At 32.5% G+C, this 7,366-nt stretch overlaps 1 long non-coding RNA gene across 1 annotated transcript; it reads right to left on the reverse strand.

Moving 5' to 3' along the window:
- Window positions 1-795: 795 nt before the first annotated feature.
- Window positions 796-4,050, reverse strand: LOC127150970 (uncharacterized). The gene is made up of 3 exons (XR_007823637.1): window positions 3,620-4,050; window positions 2,742-3,180; window positions 796-991 (listed from the first exon to the last, which is right to left on the reverse strand). It is a non-coding gene; the product is annotated as an uncharacterized LOC127150970 (long non-coding RNA).
- Between the last annotated feature and the right edge of the window lie 3,316 nt (window positions 4,051-7,366).

A 7,366-nucleotide genomic window follows, 5' to 3' on the forward strand; every position in this document is an offset into this window, starting at 1 on the left:
GAAACTTAAAATTTCAAAACAATGCAATAGTTAAATTAGAAACAACCCATCAGAAATGGTTCTTTATGGGCTATAAGAAATAGTAACAATTATTCTGAACAATCCAATAGTTCAATGGGACAACAACCAACAAAAACTAAAACAATGTCACATAAGAAAGAGGGTAGGGGTTAGAACTTTTCGAACCCCTGTGCAAATAACAAAGGCCAAAAGAAAATAAAGTCTACACTCTCCAACAAGAGAAATAAATTTAACAGAAAATAAAATCTACACTCTCCAACAAGAGAAATAAATTTAACATCATTTCCATTGTCATAACCAAATGAGTCAGATTTAGAATTAAGCAAAAATTTAGAATTAAGCAAAAAAAAAAAAAAAAGAACGAACCAACTAAAAGAAACTAGAAGACTACAAAGGCCAAAGAAAGACCCAACATGTTTTCTATCAAGGTGGAGATAATCCAATATAGAAAAATTGATTCCTGAAAAACAGATTTTCATTTCAATAACCATGAGTATGTCTAAGTGCAAGCAGAAAACTAAAAAAACTATATAGAGTACACAACTAAAGTCAAACTAAAAGATGCACATGTTTCCTATCAAGATAGAGTTAAAAGTAATATAGAAAAATTGATTCCCGGACAACCAATTTTTCTTAACTCAAAATTACCAAAGACAATCTCTAAAATCAAAATGAATCATTATAAAGGAAAGACAATAATATATACAAACATCACACGAGCAAAATTCCAAAATATTAAAGAAAAAGAATAGAGAGAAAACAAAGTCTGTCTTTTCTACCTTTTCTCTCTACCTTCTTCCTCATTTATGTCCTTGATAATTTGCCCAAAGAGATACAGAAATATAAGGTCACTTCTTATGAAAAAAAAAAAAAACAATCTTTCGAGATCCTAATTTCAACAACCATGTGTACATCTAAGTGCAAGCAGAAAAACTAAAAACACTATATAAAGTACACAACTAAAGTCAAACTAGACGATGCAGGTGTCTCCGAGTTAAGGTAATATAGAAAAATTGATTTCCGGACAATCAATTTTTTTAAATCACCTCAAAACTACCAAGGACGATCTCTAAAATAAAAATGAATAATGATAAAGGAAAGAAGCAATAATATATACAAATATCACACAAGCAAAATTCCAAAATATTAAAGAAAGACAATAAAAAAAACATAAGAAAAGGAAGTCTGTCTTTTCCACCTTTTCTCTCTAACTTCTTCCTCATTTATCTCCTTCCTTAACTACTACATATTAAATTTGCACACAGAGATACAGAAATATAAGGTTATTACTTCTGAGAAAGAAAATCAACAATCTTTCGAGATCCTCATTTCAACAACCATGTGTGTCTCTAAGTGCAAGCAGAAAAACTAAAAAAACAATACAAGTACACAACTAAAGTCAAACTAGAAGATGCACATGTCTCCTATCAAGGTAGGGTTAAGGTAATATTAGAAAAATTGATTCCCGGACAACCAATTTTTCTTAAATCACCTCAAAATTACCACGGACGATCTCTAAAATCAAAATTAATAATGAACAAGGAAAGATCAATAATATATACAAATATCACACAAGAAAAATTCCAAAATTTTAAAGAAGAGGAATAGAAAAACGTGAGAAAAAAAGTCTTTTCTACCTATTCAATCTCCCTTCCTCCTTTATCTCATTCCTTAACTACTACATATTAAATTTGCACAAAGAGATACAGAAATATAAGGTCACTTCTTTTGAAAGAAAAAATCAACAACCTTTCGAGATACTCATTTCAACAGCCATGTGCGTGTCTAAGTGTAAACAGAAAAACTGAAAAAACAATAAAATTACACAACTAAAGTAAAACTAGAAGATGCACGTCTCCTATCAAGGTAGAGTTAAGGTAATATAGAAAAATTGATTCCCGGACAACCAATTTTTCTTAAATCACCTCAAAATTACCGTGGACGACCATGAATAATGATAATAAAGGAAAGAAGCAATAATATATGCAAATATTACCCAAGCAAAATTCCAAAATATTAAAGAAAAGGAATAGACAAACCTAAGAAAAGAAATTCTGTCTTTTCTACCTTCTCTCTACCTTCTTCCTCATTTATCTCCTTCCTTAACAACTACATATTAAATTTGAACAGAGAGATACAGTATAAGGTAACTACTTCTGAAAAAGTAAACCGACAATATTTCAAGATCCTCCCTCATTTCAAAAACCATGTGTGTCTCTAAGTGCAAGCAGAAAAACAAAAAAAAAAAAAAACTATATAAGTACACAACTAAAGTCAAACTAGATGATGCACATGTGGTCTCCTATCAAGGTAGAGTTAAGGTAATATTAGAAAAATTGATTCCCGGACAACCAATTTTTCTTAAATCACCTTAAAACTACCGAGGACGATCTCTAAAATCAAAATGAATAATGATAAAGGAAAGATCAATAACATATACAATATGACAAGAGCAAAATTCCAAAACTTTAAAGAAAAGGAATAGAAGAACCTGAGAAAAGGAAGTGTTTTCTACGTATTCACTCTTCCTTCTTCCTCGTTTATCTCGTTCCTTAACAACCACATATTAACTTTGCACTGAGAGATACAGAAAGATAAGGCCACTACTTCTGAAAAAGTAAACCGACAATATTTCGAGATCCTCATTTAAACAACCATGTGTGTTTCTAAGTGCAAGCATAAAAACTAAAAAAACTATACAAGTACCAACTAAAGTCAACCTAGACGATGCACATGTCGCCTATCAAGGTAGAGTTAAGGTAATATTAGAAAAATTGATTCCCGGACAACCAATTTTTCTTAAATCACCTTAAAACTACCGAGGACGATCTTTAAAATCAAAATGAATAATGATAAAGGAAAGATCAATAACATATACAATATCACACGAGCAAAATTCCAAAACTTTAAAGAAGAGGAATAGAAGAACCTGAGAAAAGGAAGTATTTTCTACCTATTCACTCTCCCTTCTTCCTCGTTTATCTCGTTCCTTAACAACCACACATTAAATTTGCACTGAGATATGCAGAAAGATAAGGCCACTACTTCTGAAAAAGTAAACCGACAATATTTCGAGATCCTCATTTCAACAACCATGTGTGTCTCTAAGTGCAAGCAGAAAAACTAAAAAAACTATACAAGTACACAACTAAAGTCAAACTAGACGACGCACATGTCTCCTATCAAGGTACAGTTAAGGTAATATTAGAAAAATTGATTCCCGGACAACCAATTTTTCTTAAATCACCTTAAAATTACCAAGGACGATCTCTAAAATCAAAATGAATAATGATAAAGGAAAGATCAATAACATATACAATATCACAACTGCAAAGTTCCAAAACTTTAAAGAAGAGGAATAGAAGAACCTGAGAAAAGGAAGTCTTTTTCTACCTATTCACTCTCCCTTCTTCCTCGTTTATCTCATTCCTTAACAACCACACATTAAATTTGCACTGAGAGATGCAGAAAGATAAGGCCACTACTTCTGAAAAAGTAAACCGACAATATTTCGAGATCCTCATTTCAACAACCATGTGTGTTTCTAAGTGCAAGCAGAAAAACTAAAAAAACTATACAAGTACCAACTAAAGTCAACCTAGACGATGCACATGTCGCCTATCAAGGTAGAGTTAAGGTAATATTAGAAAAATTGATTCCCGGACAACCAATTTTTCTTAAATCACCTTAAAACTACCGAGGACGATCTCTAAAATCAAAATGAATAATGATAAAGGAAAGATCAATAACATATACAATATGACCAGAGCAAAATTCCAAAAATTTAAAGAAAAGGAATAGAAGAACCTGAGAAAAGGAAGTGTTTTCTACGTATTCACTCTTCCTTCTTCCTCGTTTATCTCGTTCCTTAACAACCACATATTAACTTTGCACTGAGAGATACAGAAAGATAAGGCCACTACTTCTGAAAAAGTAAACCGACAATATTTCGAGATCCTCATTTCAAAAACCATGTGTGTTTCTAAGTGCAAGCATAAAAACTAAAAAAACTATACAAGTACCAACTAAAGTCAACCTAGACGATGCACATGTCGCCTATCAAGGTAGAGTTAAGGTAATATTAGAAAAATTGATTCCCGGACAACCAATTTTTCTTAAATCACCTTAAAACTACCGAGGACGATCTTTAAAATCAAAATGAATAATGATAAAGGAAAGATCAATAACATATACAATATCACACGAGCAAAATTCCAAAACTTTAAAGTAGAGGAATAGAAGAACCTGAGAAAAGGAAGTATTTTCTACCTATTCACTCTCCCTTCTTCCTCGTTTATCTCGTTCCTTAACAACCACATATTCAATTTGCACTGAGAGATACAGAAAGATAAGGCCACTACTTCTGAAAAAGTAAACCGACAATATTTCGAGATCCTCATTTCAACAACCATGTGTGTTTCTAAGTGCAAGCAGAAAAACTAAAAAAACTATACAAGTACCAACTAAAGTCAACCTAGACGATGCACATGTCGCCTATCAAGGTAGAGTTAAGGTAATATTAGAAAAATTGATTCCCGGACAACCAATTTTTCTTAAATCACCTTAAAACTACCGAGGACGATCTTTAAAATCAAAATGAATAATGATAAAGGAAAGATCAATAACATATACAATATCACAGGAGCAAAATTCCAAAACTTTAAAGAAGAGGAATAGAAGAACCTGAGAAATGGAAGTATTTTCTACCTATTCACTCTCCCTTCTTCCTCGTTTATCTCGTTCCTTAACAACCACATATTAACTTTGCACTGAGAGATACAGAAAGATAAGGCCACTACTTCTGAAAAAGTAAACCGACAATATTTCGAGATCCTCATTTCAACAACCATGTGTGTTTCTAAGTGCAAGCAGAAAAACTAAAAAAACTATACAAGTACCAACTAAAGTCAACCTAGACGATGCACATGTCGCCTATCAAGGTAGAGTTAAGGTAATATTAGAAAAATTGATTCCCGGACAACCAATTTTTCTTAAATCACCTTAAAACTACCGAGTATGATCTTTAAAATCAAAATGAATAATGATAAAGGAAAGATCAATAACATATACAATATTACAAGAGCAAAATTCCAAAACTTTAAACAAGAGGAATAGAAGAACCTGAGAAAAGGAAGAATTTTCTACCTTTTCACTCTCCCTTCTTCCTCGTTTATCTCGTTCCTTAACGACCACATATTAAATTTGCACTGAGAGATACAGAAAGATAAGGCCACTACTTCTGAAAAAGTAAACCGACAATATTTCGAGATCCTCATTTCAACAACCATGTGTGTGTGTCTCTAAGTGCAAGCAGAAAAACTAAAAAAACTATACAAGTACACAACTAAAGTCAAACCAGACGAAACATGTCGCCTATCAAGGTAGAGTGAAGGTAATATTAGAAAAATTGATTCCCGGACAACCAATTTTTCTTAAATTACCTTAAAACTACCGAGGACGATCTCTAAAATCAAAATGAATAATGATAAAGGAAAGATCAATAACATATACAATATCACAACTGCAAAATTCCAAAACTTTAAAGAAGAGGAATAGAAGAAGCTGAGAAAAGGAAGTCTTTTTCTACCTATTCACTCTCCCTTCTTCCTCGTTTATCTCGTTCCTTAACAACCACACATTAAATTTGCACTGAGAGATGCAGAAAGATAAGGCCACTACTTCTGAAAAAGTAAACCGACAATATTTCGAGATCCTCATTTCAACAACCATGTGTGTCTCTAAGTGCAAGCAGAAAAACTAAAAAAACTATACAAGTCCACAACTAAAGTCAAACTAGACGATGCACATGTCACCTATCAAGGTAGAGTTAAGGTAATATTAGAAAAATTGATTCCCGGACAACCAATTTTTCTTAAATCACCTTAAAACTTCCGAGGACGATCTCTAAAATCAAAATGAATAATGATAAAGGAAAGATCAATAACATATACAATATGACAAGAGCAAAATTCCAAAACTTTAAAGAAAAGGAATAGAAGAACCTGAGAAAAGGAAGTGTTTTCTACGTATTCACTCTTCCTTCTTCCTCGTTTATCTCGTTCCTTAACAACCACATATTAACTTTGCACTGAGAGATACAGAAAGATAAGGCCACTACTTCTGAAAAAGTAAACCGACAATATTTCGAGATCCTCATTTCAACAACCATCTGTGTCTCTAAGTGCAAGCAGAAAAACTAAAAAAACTATACAAGTCCACAACTAAAGTCAAACTAGACGATGCACATGTCGCCTATCAAGGTAGAGTTAAGTTAATATTAGAAAAATTGATTCCCGGACAACCAATTTTTCTTAAATCACCTTAAAACTTCCGAGGACGATCTCTAAAATCAAAATGAATAATGATAAAGGAAAGATCAATAACATATACAATATGACAAGAGCAAAATTCCAAAACTTTAAAGAAAAGGAATAGAAGAACCTGAGAAAAGGAAGTGTTTTCTACGTATTCACTCTTCCTTCTTCCTCGTTTATCTCGTTCCTTAACAACCACATATTAACTTTGCACTGAGAGATACAGAAAGATAAGGCCACTACTTCTGAAAAAGTAAACCGACAATATTTCGAGATCCTCATTTCAACAACCATGTGTGTCTCTAAGTGCAAGCAGAAAAACTAAAAAAACTATACAAGTACACAACTAAAGTCAAACAAGACGATGCACATGTCGCCTATCAAGGTAGAGTGAAGGTAATATAAGAAAAATTGATTCCCGGACAACCAATTTTTCTTAAATTACCTTAAAACTACCGAGGACGATCTCTAAAATCAAAATGAATAATGATAAAGGAAAGATCAATAACATATACAATATCACAATTGCAAAATTCCAAAACTTTAAAGAAGAGGAATAGAAGAACCTGAGAAAAGGAAGTCTTTTTCTACCTATTCACTCTCCCTTCTTCCTCGTTTATCTCGATCCTTAACAACCACATATTAAATTTGCACTGAGAGATACAGAAAGATAAGGCCACTACTTCTGAAAAAGTAAACCGACAATATTTCGAGATCCTCATTTCAACAACCATGTGTGTCTCTAAGTGCAAGCAGAAAAACTAAAAAAACTATACAACTACACAACTAAAGTCAAACAAGACGATGCACATGTCGCCTATCAAGGTAGAGTTAAGGTAATATTAGAAAAATTGATTCCCGGACAACCAATTTTTCTTAAATCACCTTAAAACTACCGAGGACGATCTCTAAAATCAAAATGAATCATAAAGGAAATATCAATAACATATACAATATGACAAGAGCAAAATTCCAAAACTTTAAAGAAGAGGAATAGAAGAACCTGAGAAAAGGAAGTGTTTTCTACGTAT

Source organism: Cucumis melo, chromosome 9 (assembly GCF_025177605.1).
Source record: "Cucumis melo cultivar AY chromosome 9, USDA_Cmelo_AY_1.0, whole genome shotgun sequence".
In the NCBI taxonomy this organism is placed as follows: domain Eukaryota; kingdom Viridiplantae; phylum Streptophyta; class Magnoliopsida; order Cucurbitales; family Cucurbitaceae; genus Cucumis; species Cucumis melo.